General features: G+C 32.5%; 1 protein-coding gene across 2 annotated transcripts in view; it reads left to right on the plus strand.

The window, feature by feature from the left end:
* Nucleotides 1-4,034: 4,034 nt before the first annotated feature.
* The window catches only part of LOC132721481 (thiosulfate transporter TsuA-like), a 70,757-nt gene continuing 56,260 nt past the window's right edge, over nucleotides 4,035-18,531 (plus strand). The window contains exon 1 of one of the 2 annotated variants that reach the window (XM_060705792.1): nucleotides 4,035-4,299. The gene's annotated coding sequence lies outside the window, so the exon portion shown is untranslated. Of the gene's footprint in view, nucleotides 4,300-15,110; nucleotides 15,300-18,531 lie in introns of those variants that run through there. The other variant, XM_060705790.1, reaches the window with a different exon arrangement.

Here is an 18,531-nt window from a genome sequence, read left to right on the forward strand (position 1 = left end):
AAAGTAGAGAAATGTTACGTTTCTTTAGGCAAGAATGCAATGTGACGAATTATTCCGAAGTTAATGTTTTGTCGGAAAACGGAAAGTTGCGAAGTATTTTAAATTAGTTGACCATTCGGAACTGCCTCGGCTATTATCTATAATAACCTCGGAAACAATACGGATTGAAAGTTGTTCTATCACGTGGTTTCAGATGTAAACAGAAGTAAAACGAATGTATATATTTGACATCTTATGTCTGTTGCGGCACTCTTGCTTGAAAATATGTCTGGCAAGTGGCAACAATTTGTAATTTAAATATGCCCACTGATGTTCAATTTTAAACAAATCTGACTAAATGTCAACAGCTAGGTTGGTTTTTTGTACTTTCGGTTTTAACGACCACAATAATATATAAATAAATAATGTATTGTTTGCTTTTGTATATTTAAGTTGGACTTTAACTACATATATTGGAAATAAACTTGTCAAAAAATACCAACATTAAATTATACTATTTGTTGCATGTTTAGTTTCTTAGCGTATAGGTTAGACCGAAATACCGCATCCGTTCTGTGTATCCGAAGACTGACGGAAAGGGCCGAGTAGTCGCGATTGCTAGTTGACGAATGCTTCACCTTTTTTGCACTAACTTTTTTCTTCAATTCCATTCAAACTACTGAAGGGATAAAAAATGCAAATGGAATATATTATTATATTTCGCACGGTATAGAAGAAAAAAAATGTAGATGTAACAATTTTAAATTGAATGTTCTTAGTTGGACGCCTATTCTTTCTTTATAAATAATATATCTTTTTCTTTGGTACGTTACTGATTTATTAGAGCAGACGACCTGCCCTTCTATTTAATGACAGATCTGCCATTGCTTTTTTCCACTTGTTCAAATATGTCATTTAAGAACGGGTCCTTTATCATAAAGTATTGACAAATGATTAACGTTACTTCAAAAGATAAAATCAATATGTACCTTCCCTTTAAATTGAAAACTGGGTTATATAAATCATTTGATAAATATCAGTGGATTAAGTGTGTTTACCAAATATAGATAAAACAGAAGAATTAATGACCGCACATGAAAACATTGCTATATAGCCGAGCTACTCTAAAATTTTATGAATTAAATTTTTATGCGAACGTGAATTTAGATTGTCTTTGCGCATGCCCGGAAAATATTCTCGCTCACGGGTCAAGGACGAGAATGTAATCCTGAGTACAAGTGACCTTGTAAATAGAGATATCAAATATACGAAAAGAAAACGGTTATACCCATTTAGAAAAGTATGGAATTTCGTCTGTAAAAGGGGTAACGTAAGAGAATTTGGTTTTGCAAAATGGGTTTGAAAAGGGAAATTTCGGGTATTTTGGCTGCCATTGTCATAAAATCATTCCCCACCCCTATAAAAGTTTTGAATATATATTACAAAACATTAAACATTGGCTAAATCTATTTGTATGATAATGAATTATCAATGAAGTTTGTGAGATAGTGGATGAAGTGACCTTACTATGTTTGTGTATCAGAAAAGGACAAAGCATGTGGACCCGATTGTTGACATTTCAAGTACTTCAAAGTTAAAATCTTTAGTTATATTAAGCTTAAAATACCAAGTATGACCCGCCCGATGAAAATTGCCAGGCTTGTCTCTTGGGACAGATTTGTTTGCAATCTTTTATTTCCATGAAATTAAGAAGTTAGAAAAAAAAAAGAAAATCGGTAAATTGCATATCTTTTTAATGTTGAATTCTTATCGAAAATTTCAATCGGGGCTCATCGCACCGGAGCCTTAAGAATTACTATGTAGCACATTAAACACAGTGACAACCGCCTTAACCGCTGTGTGCGCATGAATACAGCCACAATATACCCTCAATTAAACATTTGAAAAGAATTTATTTTTTTTCAAAACTTCCAATTGACTGTAAATTTTTTTAATTTTGTCCTTGATTGTCTTATTATGACAGTTGAAAAAAGGGACGTAATTGAAGATGATTAAAGCCTTTGTAAAATAATTCAGTACAAAAAATGTAGGCCAAATTTTAATGAATCCCTGTCACAGAATATCGGTTAAACCACAATGTTAATATAATCTTATTTTGTATTCTGACACCATTGTTTAAATTTTATTTGCACCTATCAGTGACCAAATATGGAGCAGATGTTTGCCTATACAGTGAACGAATGGATGCACTTTGACTCAAGCCTACTTTTAAGAGAAAAAGATGGACTTAATAGCAATATATGAGAAAGTTGAACCAAAGTGAGCACGCATTCCTCCCCCCCCCCCACTCTCGGTAAAGACACCAAAATGACCTTTCAGGACCCTGATTGATTTGAACAAACCACTGAGCACTGACGCTGGCAGTGTAGTGTGACAAGTGAACTTTTACTCAAGAGAAATAGAAGGATTTGATAGCAAAATATGAGAAAGTGGAACCAAAGTGCGCACGCAACTCCACCCCCCCCCCCCCCCCACATCCCCAAAGTTACCTAGGTATAACCACGGCATGAATGATCTAAGAAGCAATGGTTGTTTATTGTAAAACGTACAGTACACACTTTTTTACACAAATATTTCTCCGATGAAAATCCATGTCGAAAACGTTAACAATAATTAACGGATATCGCCGAAGTTTAACGAGAGAGCGAAAATCGGAGACCAGCGGGAAAACCCGATTATCATCGAAGCTCGCAAAGGATTGTTGGTCTGAATCTGATCGGAGCTTCCTATCCGTGACCCAGGTGCCCTTTACAAGCCTTTATTGATCTGAACAAACCAATGAAACTGGCAGCGGTATCGTGAAAAGCGACGGGATGTCTGCCACCAAGTTAAGAAATACCTTGCAAATTTCCAACATCTTTAGCTCACCTGAGCACAATCTCAACACAAATGCTAGAGGTGAACTTTTGTGAATAAACTTAAGAATTAAAGTTTAAAAAGTCGAAATGGAATCGAATGAGCTTATTAAAATAAAGGTAAAGACGAGATTTATTAAGATAAAGAATAATTAAATTAATTCAGTAAAAGAAGATAAAGAAAAATAAAAGAATAAATTAAAGAAAATCTAATCAAAGTCGAAAGACGGAAATAAATTCAAAATGCTAATTTAATAGTCGTTGGAGATAGTTATTTAAACAAAGAGTTCTCCAAACTATTTCATATTAGATGCAATACAAAAATCATACCTACCTCGATTTTGAATTTATCAACTTCTTAAGCCTATAGAATTAAACTTTAATTGTCGCGCCCATTGTTTTGTTGTTGTGTTGGGCTTTACGTTGCACAAATATTGCGACTTTCCTGCTTTATTGGTGAAGGAAGACGTCAGACTACCCTCCGTCATGAACGGGCACCTGAGTACAACTAAAGACGTTGCGGACGTACTTAATTTCATTTTCCACTGTAATTCATCCACAGTTACATTTTTGTTGTTTTGGGCGACCATAGGAATACGGTATAAAGAAAGATATAATGAAAAATACCTTCCATCCAAACAATGAGAGATGGCCTGCCTACATAATATTCATTATTAAAGTCAATTATTGTTTAAATAATTCTGTTATCAATACTTTGTTTACAGTTCATAGTTTAACTGACGAACACGTTTTCGCAGTAGCAGTTCCGCATAACAAGTGCTGCTCCGCATGGCTAAAACTTAAGAGGGAAGCTCTTCACTACTTATTGTCACGTTACCGCTAAAAATAGAATAAATTAAATGTGAATTATGTTATTTGTGCGAAAATTTTGAATCTTTGATTTTAATTGGTGTTGGATAACATTTATTGAAAATCATCTTTGTTTGATACAGTTGGACGGTTTCATGTGTTTAACAATAGATGGAAGTGGACTATTTTAATTTTGAATTTATCACTTCTCGGAAATGATACAGTTCATAGTTTAACTGACGAACACGTTTTCGCAGTAGCAGTTCCGCATAACAAGTGCTGCTCCGCATGGCAAAAACTTAAGAGGGAAGCTCTTCACTACTTATTGTCACGTTACTGCTAAAAATAGAATAGTGAGACTAAAATAAATGTGAAATTATTATTTGTGCGAAAATTTTGAATCCGTGATTTTAATTGATGTTGGATTACATTTAATGAAAATCATTTTTGTTTGATACAGTTGGATGGTTTCATGTGTTTAACAATAGATAGAAGTGGACTAGTTTAATTTTGAAATCACCAGTTCTCGGCAATGATACATGTTTACAAGTGATATAGTGATCGGATACAGCTACAGATTCGGATATTATTTGATTGACTTATTTCCGGATACATTAATTGTAAATTCAGAAAGGTAAGTTTTGATTAGAAATTCAATCATATTCATTTCATTTGTTTTGAGTGGGAGTGAGTTCTGATTAATAGAACAGCAGATGACGTTAACAAATATTAGCCTTCGAATCCCACCACAGGTGACATTATCTTTCAACTCTCTCAATCCACACTGGTGCGATTACTCAGTTTTTATTCACAATATAGTAAGGGCCTTATAAATGTCGCTACACAATCTGAAATGCCAGCTTCACAATTGAAAAAGGCCGATTTTTCGCAGTTTATCTTTCACAAAGTCCCAGGCCGTTTTAGAAAAAAAGTTGTTTGGCGTGACTTTTATGTTTTATGTCTGGGTCACCTTAAAGGGGTTTGCCAAGTAGCTCAGTCGGTGTGTCTGCTTAATATAAAAGTGTTGCTTATGCATGAAATATAGACCATTGGGTTTAAGACATGATACAAATTCGAGCCACCACCTCTGACATATGTTAAGACGTCTTACTCTATGTTGTTAATTTTCTAGAAGAATGCATAAGTATTTAAGTTAATGAAGTTAATGTTATTCCATATTATTTGATATTTTATTCAATTAAATCTAAAAGAAAACAACAAGAACAAACAACCATACTTAAATTGAATAAAACTTGGAAACTTTGGTTCTTATTTTTTAACAGATGCTTATCATTAACATTATTATTTTTCTTTTGAAATCCATATGATTAATTTTAGTGAAACACTTTTTAGTCCACCTACCTAGGGTACTCTGTCCGAACTGGCATGAATCGCGGGAGGGAAACAAAGATGATTTAAACTTAGCCTTATCAAATATGAAAAAAAATGTTTAAAAATGCTTTATTCTAAATAATGGTTTGTCTGTGATGATTTGATAAATGTCATTGTGTTTTCTTATATCTATATCAAATCTGTATTTTAGTCTGATTATTATGAAACAATGGATGGGTGCCTAATTATTTCATAATTTGAATATAAATCCGATGAACAGGGGCTACGTATTCAATATTTGTGTTCGTATTACTTAATTTAAAAAAAGATTACATCTTAGAACAAAGGTTTAAATTGCCGTGCTTAGCATTATTTTCAACACGCGTTTATCTATTTATAGATATCCAAGTATTCGGATACCCTCTTATATAACCATATAACCTTATACAAGAGCAATCCACAATGTGGGCTTTTGACCCAAGACGTTTAGATGTCGGTTGACAAACATTTCAACGCGATATTTAGTAGATAACGCGCAATTACCCGTTAAAAGAACCACAGTGACTTTGCGGTTTTCATTATTTTTATGGTGAACTTAATATCATGGACTGTTTGCATTGATATTTATAATCTAGAAATATAATATGAGGCTATTGTTTTAAAATCTTTTTTTATCTAGCCAAGCTGTTAACACTTTAATCAGTAATATTTGCGTGACGTTTGTCCTATTTTGAAATTAAAGAATAAAATCTAAGCAAGATATTGCGGAAAGAGGTAAAAAATGTCCGTTAAAACAGGGTCTTTGAAATAGAAAGACCCTGTTTAAAATGACGATGAAAACTGATTTTTTTGTCGTTTGTATGTATTCACCCTTGCGCTTATTAGAATTCTGTGGGTAGTGTAGGATTATGGAATGTTACTTTGTCTAAGAGATCCATCTGTCATACATGATCTTTGAATGTTTGAAAACTCTTATAAATAATGTTTTGCGGATGTAACGCTTTCTCTTAAACATTGAAACGTTTACTTTGTTTTGAAAGTTCATATAGAACTTTTTACGACGCGGTCCGTTGCTATGAAAGATCGACCGGAAGTAGTATTTCCCCGCACATGCGCAAACTGCGTAGGGCAAAAAAATGCATAGTATAACATAGACATATAGAGGAAGTTCCTAGAAAGTTTATGGTAAAAAGTAGAAAATTATATAAAATAGCTTTAATCAAAGAAAGAAAAGATTTCTAAAAGACTTTATAGCTTTGTTGCCAAGATTGCCATAAAAAGGCATGGAAAAGGAAAATGTTTAAAAAGAGATCATATTTTAATTGAATTCATCATAAATCGTAACTTTTCGAGAGATTTTCCGTCATTCTCCGTCATACTCCGTCAAAGAACATTAAGTTGTCTCCGAGTCTCTAATAAAAAAGTATGTGAGAAGGATTTGCCTATGTGATACTATTTCCAAATTATAACTGCCATTGATTTATAAAATGTTCTTGAAACACACTTTTATAACAATCATGTCTTACATTCTTCAATTCTCTATCCCTGAAAAAATTGTTACGAAATTGCAGACGTAGAAGTCATGGCAGTGACGTCTGCCATAAAAATGACACCCTGTAGGACGGTTTCAGTAGTTTCTGACCTTTAAATAGACATTTCTTATAATTTTGTAACTTTATATGACCAGATCTGCCTGAAATATATGCATTTACATTATTATAAATTACATAATAATTATTTTGTGAATGGCGGGAACCATTGAAGTTCGAATACGATTTCATCTAATTTGTTTGGTCTTCTCAACTGTCCTTGCGCATGCGCATTGGATCTATTGATGGACGTCTGCTAACGACATCTGTGTCGGTATTTCAATTGAATATTGATTAATTGTCATATATCCCATTTCATTATTAATCACCGGTCTCAATTTACTAAAATGTTCTTTGTTCATAAACATCAACCCCTTATTGATATTTGTATTATCAATTGCAGAAACGCATTTGTCAGCAAAATAATGTGGAACTTTAATCGAACACGCGCTCGGTAATGAATCAAGTAGATCTATAAAGGAAGCTATTACTGACAATCAGCAATAATGTTTTTTTCAATCAACGAAACAGGGACATTAGCCTAGGTAATAAACCTACTAATCGCAAAGGGATCGGATAGTTTACAGACATACAGACGTATCTGTACACAAGGTTAGCTTTTAAAAAAGCTAGTAGCGACTCGCTTCGTAATTTTTTTCAAGGGGTGTGTTTAAATGTAAAAATGACAGTTCTGTTAGCTGAAGAGACTTCAGCGAACATCAAAATAAAAGTGAAGTCAACACTGGCCCGGTGCCCGATGGCCAGTGTATATAAGTTCAGGCCAGTGTAAATTTAAGAAAATGTTGTTAATTATTTAGTAGAATAAATTCAAAACTGGAATTCGGGCCAGTAAATTCAAAATCTTAAACTCATTGACTGAAAGTGACATATAAAGTTCTCTCAGTTTAAACAAGATGAGTATGAGTATATATGAAGGTGCATGTAAACAGATAGAATGAAGAACCTATGTCTATGCACATTTACTATATGGCCTGTTGACCTTGACCACAAAATGTTAGATAGGTAGATTTCATAAAGATGTCTCTTTATACAAAATTAAGTTGTAATACATGTATGTTATTTAGTATTGGAATGAGAGGCACAAGTCCTAAAGTAAACACAAGTTGTCAATCAATTCAGCCAGAAAAGCCGGGATCCTATTAAAACATATAGGGATCCCGGGAATTGACCAGTTTAAGAATATAGTTTTCAGAAAAGCCGGGATCGTATAAAAATGTAAATAGATCTCACGGATTGGCCAGTTCAAGTATATAGTTTTCAGAAAAGCTGGGATCGTTTTAAAACATATAGGGATCCCGGGATTTGACCAATTCAAGAAAATAGTCTTTGATTTTTCCAATTAATTAGGCATATAATTATAAGTATTGTGATTTCCGCATTTTAAGTTTGTTAATAAATAGCTCTAAATATATCTATATTCTAAGTTAAATTCATTTAACGTTCATTATATACAATAAAAAAATTAACGTTTAATGGCCTTTCATTACGACAACAATCAACACAAATATAGTTCATTAGGTTTTACCTCCATATCTTATACGATCCCGGATCCCGGCCAGTAAATACATACACTAAATACCGGAAAGGATAAAATGACCGGAAAAAGGGAAAAATAAAAAATGCACAGAACCAGATGTACACTTATGTTTATTAACCAAACGAAAACTTACTATACTCAACATCACTAATTCCGCGTCATCACTTATCTCACGGTAATGGCATATTTTCATGTGACCAGTGTTAAAATTGGTCAGAATTGACATATTTTATTCAAACACCTTAACAACAAAGTTTTTGTGCAAAATAATTTAAATCTATAGATTTTTACGTAAAACTGAACAACATTTTACAAACTTCTGCAAAAAACAACAATAGTCCATTAAATTTGTGCATACGTCTGAAACAATCATCATTTTCTAAATGTTCTTGTTTGTTGAAAAAATAAATTTTGAGTTACAATGTAAAAATACTTTTAATATTTAAAATTATGCAAAATAACTTAAAGAAATTTTAACTGAAACATGAAAAATCTGAAATAAAACACCATTACCGCGAGGTAAATGATGACATACTGTTTTCAAAATGGCCGACACACGGTTTACATCTGACAAATTAAAACTAATTTTGATTGAATATATTGTTGTTTCCTTGTGTCATATAGCAGGAAAAATGACTAAATGATACATTTTATGACAGTTTTTGTAGTGTAAGTTTATTGTTTGTGTTCTTTACTGTTTTAAAGTGTTAAGTACCGTGAGTTAAGAGGAGCACAGTATACAGAGAAAACAGGTGAAATCGCTAAATCAGAAGTCAGTGTAAATATGATTTATTGAAAAGAATTCATAAAGACAAACATTTTAATCATCATTATATCTTTGCGCTCAAAACAAGACTTGCTGATTTTTAAAAATGGCGTGAAAATTGAAGGTTTTTTGACGCTATGTAAGATTAAATTTGATTGGCTAAATAATTTTGGATCCTAGCCCTGATAGATAAATTTTGTAGAAAGCTGGAAGCCAAGCGTCGATTAAATTTTTGGATGGCTTCGGAGTTTTAGGTTGTTTCTCAGTAAAATCCTACCGTAATACCGGCTCGCCGTGGCGAGCCGGCATCAGTAGATAAATCAATTATTTGTTGATCACCCGAGTATTTGATTTCCATGCGTTTTAATTGTAAAAATATATTCTGATATTTACTGTATTGATTTTGTAGTGATCGGGTTGTCATTGCGCTACTCAGTTACTTGTTATAATATATTCATATGCATGTATATGTTATAAACTATTTTAATATTGTATGTTTTGCTGACGAGTTATATATATATATATATAATTATAAAAGAATACTTCACAGCTTCATCATTCGAATTAAAGACCCCCGTTCCCCTACTTTTAAGGCAGTCGTTGTTATCACCATCACTCGTCGCCGTCATCATCATCATAGTCATCATCACATGCGTTGGCATAAAAGTAATCATCATCGTTATCATCATTATAGCCAGCTTTATCAATGCCGTTTTCATCATTGTCATTATCATAATCATTGACATGATCACCATCATCATTATCATCATCAGCAACATCATCAGCACCATCATCAGCACCATCATCAGTTCACCTTAATTACCATCATCATCATCTTCATCATCATCGTCATCATCATCGTCATCATCATCGTCGTCATCATCATCATATAACACCTCTAATTGCATCCTAAATGACATCATCACTAAGAACAACAACAAGTACATCATCATTAACACCTACCCGTTTAGTAAAAGCAAATGTCCTCATACTCGTAGATGCAGCATGATATGCAAAAATAGCGATATATATTTATATATGGTTTTGTCTGTGAGCAAATGTTTTTGCAGACAGTTCAAAATTAGCACCGTCATTATATTTTAGATGTTTTAATAAATGTTCTCCATATATCATCTTTTGTTATATAACATATTTTACTGTGGTAAGGTATCTGCGAGCGTATCTTTAAACCTATGTATAGGGCAAATTTTCCGAGTGGCCTGAAATGGCTAATTTTGTCGGGATTATCTACACGCTTAATAACTTTTCCATCTTTCAACCAGGACAAAAAAGTGCAGACCATTATTATTAAAAATTGGGTTACTTATACTACCTTCTCCGTTGTTGTTTATTCGAATTTTTTTGTACACTGTCTTGCCATATACATTGTATATATTGTATTGAATATCCTCACGGGCCATGTGGCCTTATGGAATTTGAATAATAAACTTATCAAACTTATAATACGGCACGGGTGTACCGGCTGTTTCTGGACCACCTTGTAACAATTGTAGAGCAGGCTTAGGGTTAAAGGGTCCTTTTTTCCATCCTGTCATGCTTGTTTGCATGCGTTTGGAACTGCTGTTCTAGGGTGGCGAACTCGCGGGACTTTTAGGCTAGGAACGCGTGTAAGATTATGAAAATAACGTCGATTCAGGTATAGGCTTTTTGTTAATACTAGTATCTGTCTAAATACTAAATAGATTTTCTTCAAATAAACTATATAAAACATTTCCATACTTAACACCATCCTCGTCTGTTACCGACTTAATATGTGAAATCTCTCTTATATTTTCTCTAATCTTTGCTAATCAGGGGTGAGTAACCCGAAGCTTTCGTTAAAATCACGCTAACGAAAGCGTTAGCGATCGCGTAACGAACACGTTAGTGATTTTACCGATTGTTTTTGTTGCATAACCAGAAAGCATCGTTATGTTATCGCTAATCAGTCGTTAGTAAAATTCATTAACGAAATCGTTGTGTAATCGTTAAGGGTATACACAGCATTTTGGCACTATCTGTTATTAGCTTTTCCTGCATAGATTACATTGCACGTACAAATAATTGTTTATAAATTGTTTATAAATTGTTTAAAAATGTTTGTACAAATGTGCAGCCATATATATCTGTGAACACAGCTGCTTGAAAGAAACAATTGACACTCTGTATGAATCTGTTTGTTTGTTTGTTGTTTGTTTGTTTGTGTTTGTATGCATGTATGTATGTATGTATGTATGTATGTATGTATGTATGTATGTATGTATGTATGTATGTATGTATGTATGTATGTATGTATGTATGTATGTATGTATGTATGTATGTATGTATGTATGTATGTATGTATGTATGTATGTATGTATGTATGTATGTATGTATGTATGTATGTATGTATTTGTGTATGTTATGTATGTATGTTATGTATGTATGTATGTATGTATGTATGTATGTATGTATGTATGTATGTATGTATGTATGTATGTATGTATGTATGTATGTATGTACGTAGTACATAATCATACTATTAATGTGATGATACATTGATAGAAATGCATCAACAATACAATTTCAATACTAATTTTCAATGATTTTCAAAAAAACTTTGAAGACAATGTCACGTTACATTTTAATGGCGTTATATATAGTACGAGCACGGGTAATTATACTAGAACGTTATTTCAAATCAACCAAAATTGATATTATAGTGTTGAGGATAAACTGTTTTAAAAGTAATTAAAAAATGCATTTTTATATAACAGATTTATCATCAGAAAAATTCTACAAGTTACATAAAAAATGTTAAATGGATCGAATTTGTATGTTCATTAATAAAGACATATATATTCATAAATCAAATTTATCAATACAACCATGCAATACAATACAAACAATACAATAACGTTTATTTGCTTTAAACATTAAACAACGTTTCTAGCAAAAACTATAGACAAGAAATAATGTTACATGAACATAATTACAACTGAACATTTTTGATTTGTAACAAAAAACAAAAGGAGAGACTAGATATGAGCCGTGTCACGACAAAACCAACATAATGGCTTTGCGACCAGCATGAATCCAGACCAGCCTGCGCATCCGCACAGTCTGATCAGGATCCATGCTGTTCGCTTACAAACTCTATAGCAAGTAGAGAAACTGATAGCAAACAGCATGGATACTGATCAGACTGCGCGGATGCGCAGGCTGGTCTGGATCCATGCTCGTCGCAAAGCCATTATGTTGGTTTTGTTGTGACACGGCTCAATTATAAGTTCATTGCCTCATCTTTAAGATGTAGAATATTTCGGTTTGTATGTGATGAAATAGAGTAGTACACTATCTAAGAGTAAATGTTAAAGTGCAAAGTAAATAAAAATCAATAAAATTTGGATACTTTTTGAGACAAATATACAGTGAATTATCTCCTCGATGAAATGCTTTATATATACATATATCTTGATTTGAAAATTACATGGGAAACAAAGCAAGTTTCGATTAATAAACTCTACTTTTCGTGAAATGAATTTAAAATATTTTAAAGATATATAATGTTTTTTTTTTAATATAATCCGCTGAATTTCATATATAACCAAACACGTCAAAATATATCCATATACTGTGTTACACTCTTTCATTGTACATGAATGTCTTTATGCTAAATTCTTTAATATCACTTTGTATATAGAACTAGTATAACTTCTAAGTCTTTTAAGTATTTAAAAATTGAAACTTTAATGTAATATTATATCTATTTAATTTCATACATGAAAGAATGTGATGTATTGCTAAACATGCAATACAAATAGTGTTAGCTTGTTTTGAGATAAATAAGAAAGAATACTATACATAAGATTACTAAGGCGATTAACAGGTCACTTTGTATTCTCTATGTCAGTTGATGAAATTAATCAACCTCCTTAGAAGCATTCAAACATATAAGTGTCCAAAGTCTATCAGTTATCTAAATACTCTAGCAGCATGGCGGCCATTGTCTGCGGAATGAAAAAACAACATCACTTGTATAAAGATATTTGGAATTATTCTTAAAATCATTTACGAAAGAAATGCTCACTTAAGTTTAATGAGTACGGTTACGTTTTACTTTTTAAAAATGAATGCAGTCATAATAATAATAATAATAAAATAATAATAATAAGAATAATAATTATGATACATGTAGTAATAATGATAAAAATGATAATAATAATGACAAATAAATAAATAAAAAATAACTTTACATATTAAGACATTTACAGATTGTAACATCATATCAAGGACTTATTATCAAGAAAATAGGAAGAAAATACGTGATATAAATAATACATACTCATAAAAAGTTTGTTGAAAAAGCTTCAGACGTTGTTTTTCCTTCAACGAAGGTCTAACGTGTACTCCGAGGTAGTCGTTATTTTACGACAGTTTCGTTAGTATTTTTAGTATAACGAACGTTTCGGGTTAGAGGGTAAATTACTAACTAGAGCTTAACCAAGGCCTAACGATGATCGTAGCTCTAACGAATGCTTCTGGTTACTCACCCCAGATTAATTTGATAAATCCATGTTGTTTTTGTTTAAAATATTTCATCGATTGAACCAGTTTCGGGAACACATATATTTAGATAGTCAGAGGAATTTCACACAAATTAGAAAACTATCAATGAGAAAGCTTTGAAATTCCATTTAGTGGGTTTATTCACTTTCTTCAAAGAAAATCAGTTCAGTATAAAAGACATTTTTTGCGCAAAAACTGATCTGCATCGGTGCTATATATGAGCCGTGTCATGACAAAACCAACATAATGGGTTTGCGACCAGCATATATCCAGACCATCCTAAGATCTTAAGATCATCTGAATCCTCTGTTGGTTGTTAAGTTGTTCCTTTTAATAAGAAGAGGACTTTTTCTGACAGAGGTTTTAGCACGATAGGACCAAAATTGTGGAATGAACTACCTATTAATATGAGAAAATGTGAATCTGTTGAAATTTTCAAAAGACAACTGAAATCATTTTACTTCAAGGACTTTTTTGCACTTTTTTAAGTGACGCTGAAGGCATTGTCTGTTCCTCATTGTTTTGTGCATGTTTGTATATTTCTATCAGTTTTTATTATTTTCATTGTACAATAATATAATAAAGTCTAGCCCATGTGTTATCATGTGCAGGGGTGCAGGGGTGTAGATTGTTACATGTTGGTGGGGATTGACCCAATCACTGTGACAGTCGCACTGCTGGGAGTATTGTGTATGGTAGCTGTACAACGCCATTGAATATGTATTTTATATGTAGAAATAGGCGTTAAATCAAGTTTTTCAAGTTTCAAGACCAGTCTGCGCATCCGCGCAGTCTGATCAGGATCCATGCTGTTCGCTATCAGTTTCTCTACTTGTTATAGAGTTGTAAGCGAACAGCATGGATCCTGATCAGACTGCGCGGAAGCGCAGGCTGGTCTGGATCCATGCTGGTCGCAAACCCATTATGTTGGTTTTGTCGTGACGCGGCTCATATGTGCTTTTAAAAGCATATTCCGCAAATAAGTCACATGTCCTGTCAACATGTAAACAGTATCTTTGAAGTTTGAACGGTCTCGCACTTGCGTACTTAATAATTACAGAAAAACACTTCTGAGTAATGTGTACATATAAACTGATATCTGAATTAAAGGCAATTTAAAGTACTTATGTTCATATTGAGGTGATATTGCATCCTCGGTAACCCAGGCTATTTTTCATATATCAGTATTACATGTAGTAATATGGAATGTGTATGATAGCTATATTGGAACACTGGGACGTGCTGTACCGTATTTCTAGAGGCATGGTCTTTAAACGCGATTACACGTTTATAATGTCTTTACTTATAGTCCATTTAAAAATTAAATAGAAAGTACGGTGCAATGTTTTGATATAACTACACCCGGATTACAGCCGTAAAATTTTCAACAAATTTTATTGTTAAATCTACAATAGGTCTTAAATTGAATTTTTAACGTAATTGTCCCGTTTTCTTTAGTTTTTTAAAATGAAAAAAATCAAAAAAATGTTTTAAAAGGGGCCCCCAAATACGAAACAAATTAAAATGTGCAAAAAGCTTCTCCCCTTTTGATTATTATCAAAAGTTTGGACCAGGAAAAAGATTTGGGAATAATGATACCAGGGTTTTTAAGTTTAAAGGGAAAAATTTGGTTGCTTTTTTATTTATAAATGATTATTCAGAGCTGTTGAAACGTTTTACTGAATTTACATGACGTTTAAGAAAAGTGCAAAAACGAATCTTTGATTTTGAGTGATACAGACATCTAATTAATTAGGAAATGCACCAATCAGATTGGATTATATGAAATCGTGTTGTCCAATGGGAAAAAGCGTGTTATATCGGATGCGGTGTAAAATTAGGTAAGATTCTGGAAAGAATTTTATTTTTTTAGACTGATTTTGATACTTGATTATGTGTTCCTGAGTAATTAAATGAAAACAATTTTAATGCAATTAGTCTTTGGTTGATATTTTAGAGAAATAAGGTATTTTGAAAAACAACAACAAAAAAAAAAAACAACAAAAAGCAAAACAGGAGGGGTTTAATTTTATTTTTCATACCAAAGAAAAGGCACTGTAATAAGAATATTTGGCATTTTACAATACATATTGATTAAAATGTGTTTCAATTGAACACTATATAAAGCGATAATGAAAAAGAATAAGTTTTAAGATACTCGCTTTTTATTTATTATTATTACACTTTATTTCCCATTTTCATAGATTTTAACATAAATAGAAGAAAAAAAACATATATATATAAATGTACAATCACAATCATTACAAGTTATACAATAATTCAACATAGCAAATATAGGTCATGGTGTAAACATAGGTTAAGCACATAAATTTATATGCATCATAATATAATTTATACATATTTACATTTGTAACAAAAGATGCTGCATGTGATATATATATATATTTATATATATAATTTATTGTCTAGAATTCCATTTAAAATTAGTGCTTTAACGAAACGAAAACAAAAACACTAAAAAATGGACTAACATCTAGGTACGCTTATTGTTTGATATGACACAATTTGTGAAATATATTTCAGTTAGTTTCTCTGACAGTAAACTTGTTGCCTACAACAAGTTTTATATCAAAGTGCTGAAGGCACTGCAGTTGGGACGTATGAAGGATCAAATAACTATTTTTTCTATTTCGGGGCAGATAATTCAATGAGTGAAGGGTGTTGCCGGTTGATAAATATAAAGTGCACAATTCAGTAAATGAACAGTAGTTGATACAATTATTCTATGACACACATGTTCAAATATAATATTTAGGTTACATGTACGTGTAGGTCGATCATAAACCGTTATTGGCCTTTTTTGACAAGAGCAACAAGTGAAATTAGAGCTACCCAGAGGAAACTGCAAGCTTGACTATTTTAACACATGACATTATAAAGGGAGACAAAGCTATGGAAAAATAATCAATTGTGATATATATCAAATTTTCTGTATCAGTATCAAGTAAACACTCAAATGGTCAATATTTTTTTGCATCACATTATATGAATGTGACCATGTCATTAGAACTTATAATGGCCTTTGTTTACTGCAATTCTCATGCTAATCTCTTTCACTGTATAACGTTTATAAAGTTTCAATCAAATTCCTTCAATATTTTAATCCTCTCTCAGAACAGTATCATGAAATATATACGGAGATAATTCAAAAACTAAGTAATGTAGAATTTTGGTTATTTGAAACAAGACTTCTGCTCACTAGTCTCTACAACTGTATTTAGTTGAGTGTGATATCATTGAAAAGATTTACTCCAGACAACAATTATTTTAAAAGTTATTGTACATGTATTTTAAGAGATGATAATTGTAAAATTAAGCTAGAAACTAGAACTCCGCGAGTCAGATGTGTCGCCTTGTGAACAATGTAGTTTAGGAGAAATGGCCAGGACAAAAATGAAGTATGAAAAATAACAAAGGGCAATAACTAAAAAAATAATAAGTTTAGAGCAGCAGTTTCTGAACACTGCACTTCTTATCAATAAGATCTATCATACTATGATGGTTCAAGTCGATAGCTTTCATACTTTGAGGAGAAATGACCAGGACAAAAATAAAGAAAGAAAATCAACAAAGGGCAATAACTCAAAATATAAGAAATGCAGAGTACCAGTTCGTGTGCACTGCACTTCTTCTTAATGAGATCTATCATCCTATGAAGTTTCAAGTCCATAGCTTTTTATACTTAAGGAGAATGGCCCGGACAAAATTAAAGTATGAAAATAAAACAAAGGGCAATAACTCAAAAAATAAGAAATGCAGAGTAACAGTTCTTGTGCACTGCACTTCTTCTTAATGAGACCTATCATCCTATGAAGTTTCAAGTCCATGGCTTTTATTCATTAGGAGAAATGGCCCGGACAAAAATAAAATATGAAAATTAACAAAGGGCAATAACTCAAAAATTAGGGAGTACAGAGTACTGGTTCTTGTGCACTGCACTTCTTCTTAATGAGATCTATCGTCCTATGAAGTATCAAGTCCATAGCTTTTTTAGTTGAAGAGAAATGGCCCAGACAAAATTAAAGTATGAAAATTAACAAAGGGCATTAACTCAAAAAATAAGAACTGCAGAGTACCGGTCCTTGTGCACTGCACTTCGGGTTATTAAAAAGAAGCATGCATACCAAGTTTGAAGTCAATCAGACTTATAGTGACTGAGTTATGCTCCGGACAAGCTTTAGGGGACGCCGACAACGACACAGACGCCGCCGACAAAAGTAACCCCTCTTATGTCACCTTTTCAAGGCGACACAAAAAATTAGGGTTCTTTGAAAAAACACTTTCTTTCACTTGATTATTTTCGCTGTGTAAAAGTTTAATCAAATTTCATCAACTCTTTTCCAGTATTTCTCTGGACAAGCATAATTAAGTACATGTATAATAAAGGTAGATAATTAAATAAGAGGGCCATGATGGCTCTGAGGTTGCTCACCTGTATATACCCCCCACCCTGCAGGGCCAATTTTAACCCAAGGGCTTTTATTTGAACAAACTTGGAAGACATCCATAAGAAGATGATTCATGCTAAACATCAAAGCTCTAGTTTATTGGGTTTTCTTTTAAAGAAGATTTTTTAAGTTTTTACTAACACATACTGTTAAAAACAATGACAACCCTGGAGCAGGGCCAGTTTTGACCCCAGGGCTTTTATTTGAACAAACTTTGTAGACACTCACTAGAAGATGTTTCAACTTATAATAAAAACTCTAGCTATTTGGGTTCTTTAAAAAAGATTTTTGAAGTTTTTACTATATGCATATAGGGAAAATCAATGATCCCCTGGGGCAGGGCCAATTTTGACCCCGGGGCTTTTATTTGAACAAACTTGGTAGACACTCACTAGAAGATGTTCATGCTAAATATCTTAGCTCTAGCTCTTTGGGTTCTTTAAAAGAAGATTTTAAGTTTTTACTATTTGCATTTAAAGAAAATTAATGACCCCCTGGGGCAGGACCAATTTTTGACCCCAGGGCTTTTATTTTAACAATCTTTGTAAACACTCACTAGAAGATATTTCATGCTAAATATCTTAGCTCTAGCTCTTTTAGTTTC

Source organism: Ruditapes philippinarum, unplaced genomic scaffold (genome assembly GCF_026571515.1).
Source record: "Ruditapes philippinarum isolate M1 unplaced genomic scaffold, ASM2657151v2 ctg227_1_1_1_1, whole genome shotgun sequence".
Classification (NCBI taxonomy): Eukaryota; Metazoa; Mollusca; class Bivalvia; order Venerida; family Veneridae; genus Ruditapes; species Ruditapes philippinarum.